Below are 14,541 nucleotides of genomic sequence, written 5' to 3'. Positions count from 1 at the left end.
CTAGAATGTCGAACAAGTGCGCAAGAGTGGAGTGTGAGTGATCAAGAATGCTTAAAGGATGCTTGGTGTCCTACTCCATGCGCCTAGGGGTCCCTTTTATAGCCCCAAGGCAGCTAGGAGCCGTTGAGAGCATTCCAGGAAGGCAAATCTTGCCTTCTGTCGCGTGGCGCACCGGACAGTCCGGTGCACACCGGACACTGTCCGGTGCCCGATTTCTTTCCTTTTTCAGCGTAGTCAACCGTTGGCAGCCATAGAGCCGTTGGCACACCGGACATGTCCGGTGCACACCAGACAGTCTAGTGCCCCCTTCTAGCCGTTGGCTCGGCCACGTGTCCCGCGCAGATCGCGCGGCCGACCGTTGGCCCGACCGACCGTTGGCTCACCGGACAGTCCGGTGCACACCGAACAGTCCGGTGAATTATAGCCGTACGTCGCCGGTGAATTCCCGAGAGCGGCCAGTTCGCTTCGAGTCAGCCTGGCGCACCGGACACTGTCCGGTGCACCACCGGACAGTCCAGTGCTCCCAGACTGAGCAGTCTTTGGCTGAACAAAGCCATCTCATTTCCAATTCGATTTTTCCTGTTTCCAGCACTTAGACACAATACATTAGTCTCTAAAACAATGTACTAAGTCTGAGAAACATACCTTTATCCTTGATTTGTACTTTGTCCACCATTTTACACTTAGGCACTTGTGTTGGACACTAAATCACCAAAATACTTAGAAATGGCTCAAAGGCACATTTCCCTTTCAAAGCTGCGTAGTGAGCTAAATGTCTTAGATTCGCGGAACCTGGATTGATTTATAGCATACATCTGTTTTATGCCTTGATCATGTTCCTTAATGCATTTCGTTGTTTATTTATGGTGCTCAAGTTGTACAAGCACTCCCCGGACCTCACAAGTCCATTTGCAAGTGATGCACATATTTAGGGGGAGATGAGCTACAACTTGACCCTTTGAGACTAACTGTGTGCTTGAGTTTGCTTAATTTAGTCTCAAAGGTGGAAGGTGGACTTGGACCATGCAAGACTTCCACTGCACTCCGATGAAAGAGTAACTAATTCCAAGTTCATCTTTGTACTCTTATTGCCTTTTTACTCTTAGTTGAAGATTTTGGTGAGGCAATGAGGTTAAAGGGCCAAGATTGATCCTGTTTTGGTGCTTGATGCCAAAGGGGGAGAAAATAAGGCCAAAGCAACTAATGGATCAGCTACCACTTGAGAATCTTGAAAAAGTAGAGTTAGAGTTTTTGTTTGTCAAAATACTCTTGTTTGTCTCTTATTGTCAAAAGTTGGTCTCTTGTGGGGAGAATATTTGATTATGGGAAAAAGGGGGAGTTTTTGAAATCTTTGATCAATTTCTCTTGAAATATCTCTCTTTATGTGTCAACAAGTGTGTTTGACTTAGAGATAGGAAATTGAATTTGATTTGCAAAAACAAACCAAGTGGTGGCAAAGAATGATCCATATATGCCAAATTTGAATCAAAAACAATTTTGAGTTCTCATTTGTATTGATGTTGTACTTCCTTTAGTTGCTTTTTATTGTGTTGGCATAAATCACCAAAAAGGGAGAGATTGAAAGGGAAATGTGCCCTTGGACCATTTCTAAGTATTTTGGTGATTGAGTGCCAACACAAGTGGACTTATGTTAATCTATGCGAAGTGAAGGACAAAGTGCAAATCAAGTAAAAAGGTATGTTTCTAAGACTTAGGACATTGTTTTGGAAACTAATGCATTGTGTCTAAGTGCTGGAAATAGGAGAAATCAAGTTGGAAAAAGAGATGGCTTTGTTCAGCCAAAGACAGCTCGGTCTGAGTGCACTGGACAGTGTCCGGTGCACCAGGCCGGCGTCTGTCAACTGGCTGCTCTCGGGAAGCAATTAACGGCGTACGGCTAAAAATCACCGGACTGTCCGGTGGTGCACCAGAATGTCCGGTGAGCCAATAGTCAGCCGGGCCAACGGTCGGCCGTGGAATCCGCGAGCGACGCGTGGCAAGAGCCAACGGTCAGAAGGGGCACCGGACTGTCCGGTGTGCACCGGACAGTGTCCGGTGCGCCAACGGCTCTAAAGCTCCAACGGTCGGCTTCGCCAAATAAGGAAAGGAATCCGCACCGGACAGTGTCCGGTGGTGCACCACAGTGTCCGGTGCGCCAGGCGACAGAAGGCAAGAATTGCCTTCTTGAAATGCTCTCAACGGCTCCTAGCTGCCTTGGGGCTATAAAAGGGACCCCTAGGCGCATGGAGGAGCACACCAAGCATTCCTTGAGCATTGTTGATCACTCACACTTCATTCTTGCGCACTTGTTCGACATTCTTAGTGATTTGAGCTCCGTTCTAGTGAGAACCTCGAGATATTGTTTTGAGCTCAAGTTTGGGTCTTGTGTGTGCGTATTTGCTGTGGATTTGAGTGTGTTGCTTCCCTCCCCTACTCTTGTGCTTCATATTGATTCTTATTGTAAGGGCGAGAGACTCCAAGTTGTGGAGATTCCTCGCAAACGGGAAAAGAGCAAAGTAAAGAAGAACACCGTGGTATTCAAGTTGATCATTGGATCACTTGAGAGGAGTTGAGTGCAACTCTCGTCCGTTGGGACGCCACAACGTGGAGTAGGCAAGTTTTGTACTTGGCCGAACCACGGGATAAATCCTCGTGTCTCTTGTGCTTGTCCTTATTGTGTCTATTGTGCTTCACAAGAGTTCTCCTCTCTACTCACTTGATTTCATTATTCTAACTCTCAATCAAGTTTGTGGTGTTAAGTTTTAAGTTTTACAGGATCACCTATTCACCCCCCCTCTAGGTGCTCTCAACAACTTGCCACACCATAAACCGACTATCTATATCGCCTCCTCAAGAAAACTGTGTATGAGCTTCTAACAAGTAACAAACCTAATATTTCATACTTTCGTGTATTTTGGAGCAAATGTTATATTTTGGTTAAGAGATGTAGGCATTCTAAATTTGCTCCCAAAGTCATTGAACGGTTTTTGCTTGGTTATGATTCAAATACAAAAGCATATAGGGTCTTCAACAAATCCCTTGAACTTGTTGAAGTCACTAGTGATGTTGTATTTGATGAGACTAACGGCTCTCAAAGAGAGCAAGTTGATGACATAGATGAACATGAGATTCCAATGGCTGCAATGAGGACTATGGCGATAGGCGATGTGCGACCACAGGAACAACAAGTGCAAGATCAACATTCTTCTTCAACAATGGTGTAGCCCCCTACTCAAGATGAGGAACAAGTACATCAAGACGATGGCATGGATCAAGAGGGAGCGCAAGAACAAGAGGGAAGGGAGGAGGAAGAAGTACCACATGCACCTCCAACCCAAGTATGCACCAACATTGTCACACCCGGTTTTGGAAGGCAAATCGAATGCGAACCATGTACGTGCCAGGATCAGAAACTCACGTACACAGCGATTACATAATTGGACATCATCACACATTGCTCAAAATAATAGCGGAAAAGGTACTTTATTACATCAGATGTCCTAGACATCCACAGAGTCATTAACATAACATAGTCATAAACCTGATTAAAGTGTGGAATATGAAACATAGTAGATAAGGCCTTCACAAGCAGCTGACTAGGGGTTTGCCACTAACACAACTAGAACTCATCGTAGTCCTGGAACTCCTCAAAGTCATCCATGTTGTCTGCATCTCCTCCTGAGCACTGATTATAGTGGGGACAACCTGTGGTGGGGTGGTTTTTAAAGCAAGGGTGAGTACACATCAACGTACTCAACAAATATCCCGTTTGGCTAAAGTGGACTGGTTGTATGTGGAGTTAAGGTTAAAGCAGTTGCTTTTAGTTGGTCAAGTATTTATTACTAGTAGTAGAGCCAAGTTTTAGTAATAAACCCAGTTATTACCCAAAAGTACTCCCTCCAGGAGGAAATACCAGAAACCACAATTATATTCATCATCAATAACCATCACCATAAAGTATCCAGAGTTCCTCTAATCAAAGAGGATCCCAAGGTTGCTCTTAACCATGAGCACGACTGATATACCAGTTTCTAACACTCTGCAGAGGTTGCACATTTTACCCACAAGTTGTGATTCTCGTTCTGCCCGGGGATCATGACTCCCCATTGATCACTTCCAAGGCGACCTGGCAGGGTCTCACTACGTAGCTTTTACAAAGATTCCCTAGAGGTCATAGCCGCCCGTTAGGTTTCTCCAGTTTGATGAACACAATACTTCTCCCCATAGGAAGGGTGACTAACAAAACCAAAATTGGAAGAACCTCACGAACCAGCCTCGGCAGAGCAAGTACTGTGCCCGGATCCCATTGACGGCCCTATGGTGAAGCTGACTACACCTCAAGGTCCTCTAATTAGTCAGCTAAGGGCGTCCCATTCCACCCTCATGGTTGTATTGTTATCCTGGGTGGTCACTCAACGAACAGGTCCTTACGGAGAGGTACTCAGGAAACAGCCTGAGTCCCCTAAATTATCACAAGATCATCATCAAGATAACATCATCGTATCATAGATATCCGCATCATGTTCGTTGATTAAAGTAAAGCAATAGCATAAAGCTATAATAACCCAAAAGGTAAACAAGGACAAGGTAAATACAGACTAGTCAATCCTTAGGTTTCAATAAAGTAATGCAGGACGATGAATTATAAAGTAAGTAGGACATAATGGGTCAGAGGACACTTGCCTTCACCAGGTTGTTGCTCAGGAAGATCTTTGACAACACACTCAGGAACTACGGGCTGCTCGTTGTCTATACAAAGCGATCATGCATTCAATACATTTGGATAAAGACAAAGAAACAATACACCAAACATATACAAATCAAGTGAACATGAGCTCAAAAGAAGGTAACAAACTCAAAAGTGAAGTCTATGGTCTAGGGTGGACTAATACACCTAGAGGTTCGTGATTCTCTAAGTATTACTTATCTCAATAGATTACATAACCTAACTTCATTCATCTTGATGAGACATACAAATTATACTAGGGATAGGTTCATATATTACATATTATTAACCTCACAAAGTTAAACGTCTAATTACCATTATGGTTTTCCCTTTTATCTCTCTTATTAATAAATAAGCCATCACTTACACTAATCTATAGTCTAGGAATAAAATTAATACATAACTACAGTGATTGATTATAATTTAAACAGATAGAGAGTAATCTTATGAACATTTTTCAATTTGAATCACTCAATTTGGAGTTCATATGCAAAAGATAAGAAATAAACAAGTTTTGGAATTCAAAATAAAAAAACTAGGTCTAATTCTGTGATTAACTAAAAGGTTAGGGGTTTTTCTGGAAAATTACACGGGCCTGCGCGAGTCAGTGGATCGAGTGGGTGGCTTGGGCATAGGTCAGACTGACAGGAAGGCCCTAGCGGAACGGGGCCTGCTGGTCAGTGACGGGTTCCGTGCGGGGCGCGCAGCGCGCGGTGCTGACACGTGGGGCCATGGGGTTCCACCAGTCAGCGGGGAAGGGTGGGGCGCGGGAGCATCCTAGCGGGTGGGGTCTATTCGTTAGAGACTCGAAGGGGAAAAGAGAGCGGCGACGCGAGAGAGGCTGACCCAAGGGCCCCGGGTGTTGGGACCTTCGTCTTCCTCCCGCCCGCGCACAGCACGGAGTGCCATGGCCGGAATCGGCGAATGGCGAGGGTCGAGGGTAGGTTGGTCGGCAGGGACTGCTCAGGGAGCTCGCCTCTTCGGCGCGACATGACCCCCAGGCGCACACCAGCAATGGCAGAGAAGAGAGGGGAGGACGAGTGAGGGAGAGAAAGAGGGGAGAGTGGATTTGCGGTTCTCACCCACGGTGGAGCTCGGCCGAGCAGCTCAACGGAAGGGCGGCAGTGTTCCGGGCGCGACAAGCACACGGACGGCGGCTGCGATGGTACCGAGGCTCGACGAACGCGTGGATAGCGGCGCTCCTCGGCGAACTTCGGCGAGGCACGGCGAGCGCAGGGAGAAGGATTGGCTGGGTGTTGTGGAGAAATGAGGCGAGCAGGGGAGGGGGTGACCGTCAGGGGGGATTGCCCCGGCTCGCGGTCATGGCCACGATCCACGCGGACGTGGACATGGCGGGCGTGGATGGCGCTAGCGGCGAGGAAGGGGAGCTGACAGGCGGGACCCGCTGGTCAGCGGACCCGAGGCCACGGACGCGCGCGAGCGAGGCGCCTAGAAGGTGGGCCCTTCACGACAGCGAGAGCAAGGAGGCGCGTGCGGGCGTGCGACTGCGTCGACAAGGCGAGTCCACATGGCAGCGAGAGCGGGGGAGGGGAGAGGCGGGCGCGCGTTAGCAGGCCGAATGGGCCGAAAGGCCGGAACAGGGCGACGGCTGGGCTTCTTTGCGCTTTTATTTTATTCCAGATTTTATAATCCCTTTTCCTTTTACTTTCTCTTATGGAATTCAAATTCAAATTCAAGCTAGTTCAAGCATGTGCATCAAACAAAAGAATAATCTAGGCTCAACATGATGCAACATTTCATGACTCACATAGGTTTTGCTATATTAAATAAATAGTTAATCCCCTATAAACTAGACATAACTCTAAATAAAAGAGAGAGACGAAGTCTAGAGAGAGAGAGAGACAAGAGGTAACACCTGAATTTGGTAGGCATTAGAGAAGAATTTTTATACCCCCAAATTCAGGGTGTTACAAACATTCAAAGGGATCATCTGGTGGATCAAATTCTTTGTGACATTAGCAAGGGAGTTACAACTTGTTCACGTATTGCAAAATTTTTATGAGTACTACTCTTTTGTTTTTTCTATTGAGCCTTTCAGGGTAGAAGAAGCCTTGCAGGATTCGGACTAGGTGTTGACCATGCAAGAGGAGCACAACAACTTTAAGAGAAATGAAGTATGGAATCTGGTGCCACGTCCAAAGCAAAATGTTGTGGGCACCATGTAACACTATAAAAATCATCAAATAAAAATAATGCAGTTAGTTTATTAATGGTAATTATGATAATGAATTTTCTTTTAAGTGTTTGATTTTTATTTGCATTTAGAATAATTTTTGATTGCTCATGATTGATTTTTGGTTATTTAATAGCATTTCTTCTTAAATAAGAATCCAAATAAATAATATAATAATAATTATTAGTCCAAAAATAAATATTTTATTTATAAATAATTTTGGTATAATTATTATGAATTTTAGGGTTATTTGAAAATATATTTTGAATTTAGAAAAGGAAATAAAAAAAGAAAAAAAGAAAACCTAACCTAACCCTAACGGCCCATTAGTCGCGCGCCTCCCTGGCTGCCCTAACCTAGCCATCGCTGCCTGCTTCCTTGTCCAGCCGCCGCCACCTTCCTCTCTCCTCTCTCTCTCTCCCACGCCCTTCCCTCTCCCTGCTTCCCTGACCGAGCCGCCAGGAACTCGCGCGACCGCGCGCGCCCCGACCCCGCGCCCAGCTAGCTGTGCTGCACAGCCGCGCCACCCGCGCGAGGAGCCGAGCAGCCCCACATGACCCCGACGCTCCTTCCCCGCGCCAAGACCCGACCGCACCCGAGCACCGCGCTAGCGACCGCGCAGCCAACGCCCGATGCCGACCGCGCCAGGAACCCGAGCACCAAAGACCCCACGACCGAAATCCCGCGCCATCCGTTCATCACTCTAGTAAAGGAGCTTCAATGGAGCCGTTTCTCCTCCCCATTACCCCTCTCCATTGATGTCGTGGAAGAAACTGACGCCATTGATAGCGCCATGAAATACCCCATCCGCCCTCTCCCTCCCTCTCCTCTATAAAACCGACGCCGAGCTCCTCTCTTCTCCTCCCTACCCGAGCTCGCCCCCTACTCTCTCTCACTCTCCTCGCCGTTAGAGCCACTGCCGCCGTCGCCGGAGTTCGCCCACGCCGTCGTCGTTGCTGTAACACCCTGAATTTGGGGGTATAAAATTTCTTTTCCAATATCCACCAAATTCAGGTGTTACCCTCTCTTTTCCTTGATCTTTCTTTTCTTTTCCCTAAATAGTGGGGAATTATTTTGTATTATGTCTACGTGTAAGCCTAGTAAATTAAAACCCTATGAGTGCTTTGATTGTCGCATCATGCTGGCGTATACTTTCACTTTGTTCGATGAGTGATTTTGTGGAGCATGGGTTTAATAAGGAATTCAATTTAACACCGTGAAGAAAATAGGAAAGAACAAAAGATAAAGAAAATGGAAAATAGAAAGGAGCCCCCCTTCTCTCTTGGGCCGGCTCTTTGGCAGGCCCAGCAGCCCCCTCCTTCCCCCTTTCCCCTTGGGCCTGCTGGCTCGGCGGCCCAGCCGCCCCCTCCCCCGCGTGGCCCACCTGGCCCATCCCGCGCGCAGCAGCCCCACCCCCTTAACCCTAGGCCGCGCCCTCCCCCAGCCGCCGCCACCCCCCTGGTGGGGCCCGCTCGTCAGCCCCACCCCCTTTCCCCTACCTCCTTCTCTCCCTCCCCGATCCCGCGCACATCCCTCTCTCTCTCCCTCGACGCCGCTCGCCCTCGCCCTCCCTCTCCCCGCCCCTCCCCTCAGCTCGGCCGGACACGGCGGCCCCGGCGGCCCGACGCGGGTGGCCTGGGCGCGGCTCTGGCGCGTCCCGGCGCGGGCGCGGCTCCGGCGCGAGCGCGCGGCCCCTGCGTGGGCGCGGCTTCGGCGCGGCACCGGCTCGGCGGCCCGGCGCGGCCCCTGCAGTGCGGCCAAGAGGGCCAGCGCAGTGCGCGGCCGGCGCCAGCCCGCTCGCGGCACGTTCGCAGCAGCGGTCATGGCGCGGCAGCCTGCCCAGCGTGGTGGCTCGCGGCCAGTGAGCGCAACGCGCGCGGCCTAGCTCCCAGCCCGCTGCCGAGCCCTCCCCTGCGCGCCTATCCCGCGTGCCCGAGCGTCCGCCCCCCGGCTCCCTAGCCTGTCGCGGTGTGCTCCCAGCGGGTCCTAGTCGGCACCCAACCGTCGTGATCGACCGAAAGACCACCTTCGCCGAACTCCTTCTGTCGTGTTGGTCCTCATGTGCGCAGTGGAGAACGAGAAGAAGAAGCAATCATCCTATTCGTGAGTGAGGTGGTTGTGGCCGCATGAGATCCTATCGTTTTGAATCACGAACGAGTACGTATTCAATGTGCATGCATAGCAGATACATCTGATCCTGTTTTAATTGTGATAACTTCGTAATCATATCAAATGCACGTTAATAATAAGTATTTTGTCTAACCAGCGTATTGTTTGTTTATCTAATGGTTAATGAAATGACATTCTAATTTAAGTGTAGCTTTAACTTGTCCTTTTATAAATACCCATTAATATGATTACATCAATTCAAGCGTTCATGAATCAATACTTGTTTAGTATAAGCACGACAGTTATTTAGTGGTTCCCGTGCTTCGTGCGTGCTGATTTACATGTCATTCGCGCGATGTCGCGCGTATGGATTCACGTGTACTGTTCCGCACGTGGTGTCGTGCTGGGCCATGTGTTGTCTGCACGCTAAGTCGTGTGTATCCGTGTGTCGTTCGCGAGTGTCGTGCGTGCTCTCCGCACACGTTGTCGCTCGACGTTCACGCGTATCACATGTTATTCCTGCGTGAGATTAAGTCGTTTGCTTATAATCACTCCTGACAGTTAATTAACTATTTAATCGTCCACTATTAAACTAGTAAGTTAGTCATAACTATATAGTAGTTTTAATCTACATTTGATGTCAATTAATGTGATTGCGTCGAATTAAATGTTCTAACTAATACTTTGTAGCGTAAATATTATAACTTCTTGACCGTAGCTTCGACTATCGCGGTTCTTTTCCTCGCATAACCGTAAAAGCGCTATATATTTTATATTGCTCGTTTTTATAACATTTTGTATTGTATGGTGTAATGTTCTTATGTATATGTATATGTTTGTTTGCTTGTGCCTGTTCGTCTTCGCGTCGCGTTGCGATTAGACCGCGATTCGTTTCCAAGCTTCGGGGAATCGACGATCAAGCGCTGGCGACCAAGTGATCTGGTTCTTCGAGTTCTACGAGATTGAAGACTCTGAGCATCTGTTTGGTGAAGGCAAGTGTCCCTTGACCTATCTCTGTCCTATTCATTCTTTAATTCACCTCCCGCTTTACACATTTATGCCTAAGGATTGACTAGCTTTGTTATCCATGTCCTTGTTTACCTATTTGGGTTGGATTATTATTGTCTAGCTTTATGCTATTGCTTAACTCTAATCAATGAACATGATGAGATTATCTATGATACGCTGTTTCCCCCCTCTCTTATGATGATGTTATACTTGTGGTCTTCAAGGGGACTCGAGCGGTTTCTCGAGTGCCTCTCTGTAAGGACCTGTTCTATGGATGACCGCCCGGGAAAACAGTGCAACCATGAGGGTGGAATGGGATGCCCTTAGCTGAATAATTAGAGGATCCGGGGTGTAGTTCACTTAGTCGTCGTGCCGTCGATGGGGCTCGGTGTATGCGGCTCGCTCTGCCAAGTTTGGGTTCGCCCCTTGGGGAGGAGTGCGGTGCATTTAGGAAACCTAACGGGTGGCTACAACCCCGGGGAATCTTTGTAAAGGCTACGTAGTGATGCCCTGCTAGGCCACCTAGGTAGTGGTTAATGGGGAGTAGCTCTCTCCGGGCAGAAAGGGAATCATGGCTTGTGGGTAAAGTGCACAACCTCTGCAGAGTGTTTGAAAACTGATATATCAGTCGTGCTCGCGGTTATGAGCGGCCAAGGGAGCTCCAGTGATTAGTGGTACTTGATCAGAGATACTTTGGTTTACAGGTGGCAATGAGACTGATGGTTCTGGTTATGACTATGGTTCTGGTAAGTGGTATTCTTTCCGTTTGGAAAGGGTACATCGGGCTAATAACTTGGGTTAATGCTAAAACCTGGCTTTCTATTAGTGAATAATAATCTGACCAACTAAAAGCAACTGCTTGACTTATCCCCACATAAAGCTAGTCCACTACAGCCAAACAGGATACTTGCTGAGTATGTTGATGTGTACTCACCCTTGCTCTACACACCAAACCCCCCCATCCCCAGGTTGTCAGCATTGCAACCACTGCTCAGGAGAAGATGAAGCTGTGGAAGGAGACTTCCAGGAGTTCCAAGACTACGACGAGTTCTAGGCGTGGGTTAGCGGCAACCCCCAGTCGGCTGCCTGTGAAGGCCGCGGTTATCTACGTTTCGTTTTCGCACTTTGATTTATTGTAAGGACTATATGGACGTCTCAGACGTATGATGTAATCGACTATTGTTTCCCTTTTAATACTATTTTGAACACTGTGTGATGATGTCCATGTTATGTAACTGCTGTGTACGTGAATAACTGATCCTGGCACGTACATGGTTCGCATTCGGTTTACCTTCTAAAACCGGGTGTGACATAAGTGGTATCAAAGCCGTGCTGACTGTAGGACCGCTAGCCTAGAGTAGCATTGGCCATTTTAAGGACTTATTGATGATTACTTCACCCCATCCTTGATTCTGCTTCAAAATTTTAGTCACCTCGACTAATTCTATGTTGTGCTCCTATATGCCCCCTTGCCAAAAAGTATTTTATTCTAGTATGGTCTATACTTCTCTCAATCTATTAGATCTGATCTCACTCTTATGCTTGCGACATCTTTGTAGATGCCCCTGACCATAGCCTTTAGTCTTTTGGGACTCTTTCCTCATCCATTATTAAATTGCTACCATTTGACCATCTCTATTCCATTTTGTTATTGACATGCTCGTATCCTTGCATTTTTAATACCCTTATCCCTTAATCTAAAGTACTTAGCCTTGTACCTGTATTGCTCATTTAAACAGTTCAGTTTAGGTGTCCATGACCTTCTTGTCTTCTGGGATCATTTCTTATTCGGTTGTAAGTTGCTATCTTTCGACAATTTCTATGCCCTTGGTCTTGGTATGCTCGTACCATTGGAATCTTGCATACTCTTATTTTTATATGTGCTTACCTTTATATCCCAATATATGTTTAAGACATTTCAGTTAACGTGCCCTTGACCACCCTTGTTTCTTAATGATCCATGAGTGGTCATTCTACTTTGCATATCCTTGGTGATCTCGTTGTCTCTTGTAACTCCACTCGGTAATGAATCTTTACTTCAACCCTTGATTGTTTTCTCCACTTTGTCATTTCGCGAGTCTTGTCTTAACTATATCATTTGTCATGCTTTTAATTATTATCATATGCACCCTTGACACCTCTATATCCTACATTGATGTTTGTCTCATACCTGCCCTTTAAAATCGTCCCTCGTCCGTCTCATACCTTTTTTTTCTCTTGGTCGTATCCTCTTCTTTGGCTCGCGAGTTTGTAACCTCATTCTTTGTTGTTCTTTTGCTTCTTATTGCCTTTACCCTTCTCATCTCTCAACCTTACCTTGGTGATTACGCTATGTTCGTTATCTAAAACCTCCAGTCTCCCACCTTAGTTTAAGCGTGGTCTCTTACTTATCTCACACGTGGTTATATCCTATACTTTACCTCTTGCAAGACTTATCTTATTTCTATTCTTGATTGTACCTAGATTCCTGGTTTTTTTATGCACATTTACCTCTTCCTTTATATCCTTGCCTATTATCACCTTTGACCCTTGACCTCTCTCCATATTTACCATGATGTTTACCTATTTCTTAGCCTCACTTATTCCATTTCAATCCGAGAGTGTTGTTTTCCCTATCCCGCTCTTGTTCGTTTCCTTTCCCTTTGTCGCTTTGCAATCTTGTCTCACCTTAACTTCATCCTTAGTTGAGCTTTTGTTTGATATCATCCTTACCTTTGCAATCTGTAGATCTTGCCTTGATACTTATCTTAGATCTGCTTGTTGAAATCCCTTCTTTTCGATCTCAATTCGAGACCTATGTTTTACTTATCCCACCCTTGGCTATATCCTCTTCTTTACCGCGTAAGCCTTGACATACCTCCATTCTTTGTTGTACGTATACCACTGGCTCTTCTGTGCTTTCGTCTTTTCCCTTATGCCCTTGTCTATTACCGCCTCTGACCCTTGTGATATTGAGACATTCCACCTAAATGTTTACTTTGAACCTATCTTTTAAAAGCCTACCCTTTCTTTCAACCCAGTTTGAGAGCTACAAGTTACCTATCTCTCCCTTGATTTCTTTCTCCTCCTTGTCGCCTTACAAGTTTTGTCTTAATTCCATCCTGTGCTGTGTCTTTATTTGCTATCACCATTACCTGGTCATCCATCGATCTTGCCTTGATACTTATCTTTATTCCTGCTCTTCAAAAATCTCCTCCCTTCCACCTCAATTTGAGAGTGGCAATTGACATATCTTGCCCTTGGACGCACACTCTCCTTTTCCATTTGCAGGTATCGTCTTAACTCCATTCTTTATGGTACTAATATCCTTTGTATTATGCCTATTTACCTCATCTCCTACATCCTTGTTCATTATTACATTTAAAACCCTTCTGATATCTATGCCCTTGCCTTCCTGCTTACCTTGAACCTACCCTTTGAAGCCCCATCTTTTCCATTCCTGTTTGGGGATAATGCCTCATCTATTTCATCATTGATTGCTCCCCCTTCTTTGATGCCTTGCGGGTTTTGTCTAAAATACATCCTTGGTTGTGTTTGTCTGTTATCGCCTTAACCCTTGTCATCCCTCGACCTTTACCATGATGCTTATCTTGCACCTTCATTTTAAAGCCTCCTTTCCCATTTCATTTCAAGAGTGATGTCTCGCCCATCCCACTCTTGTTTGTTCCCTTTTTCCTCTATCGCGTTGCAAGTCTTGTCCTAACTCTATCTTTTGTTGTGCTTTTGCCTTTCACCTCACTTACCTTTGTAATCGCTGGATCTTTTCATGATGTTATCTTATGCCTACCTTTTGAAATATCAACTTTTACATCTCAATTTAACAATGGTGTTTTACCTATCCTGGCCTTGGCTGCATTCTCTCCCTTGTCGGTCACAATCATTGCTTTAGCTCCATACTTTACTATTCTCATGCCCCTATCCTGCATGTTTTATCGCTCCCTTTGTCTTTCGATGGCCTTATAGTAGTCTCCCATTTGTAAGGAAATACCACCATCTAGTTAACATTAACGTGTAGAAACAAAATGTTTGTTGTTGTGTGCTGAGGCTGTTTGTCTTTGTGCGATGACTGATTTGCTTCTTTGTGATGAATGTTGATGTGGTGTGGCCCTTGGTCCACAATGGCATCTGTTTACTAGGTGAGTGCCATAGAGTTAAGCCGTTGGGTTCTCCCCTGCTCTCTCTCAACCGTCTATACTTACCTTTTCTCGCTATTCTTTCCACTTGCACCTATCCATTTGGCAACCTCCAACTCCTCCAAATCAGTCAAGACCTGAGTCGGCAGCATCTTCACCAAGTGCATATCAATGCTCCTGTTAAAGGGGGTTAGCCGCTAACCCCAATGAAGACAATGCGATCAACATCAACCAACAAGATCGGAGTGGCGCAGCGGAAGCATGTGTGGGTCCTAACCCACAGGTCCAGGAGATCCTCAAGAACTGCATCAATTGGTCTCGAGCATCTAAAAGTCAAAGCAACAAGTCCGCAAGTTAAGGTTGCAGAGTGA

This window comes from Zea mays, chromosome 4 (genome assembly GCF_902167145.1).
Source record: "Zea mays cultivar B73 chromosome 4, Zm-B73-REFERENCE-NAM-5.0, whole genome shotgun sequence".
In the NCBI taxonomy this organism is placed as follows: Eukaryota; Viridiplantae; Streptophyta; class Magnoliopsida; order Poales; family Poaceae; genus Zea; species Zea mays.
This window is presented reverse-complemented; position numbering follows the sequence as displayed.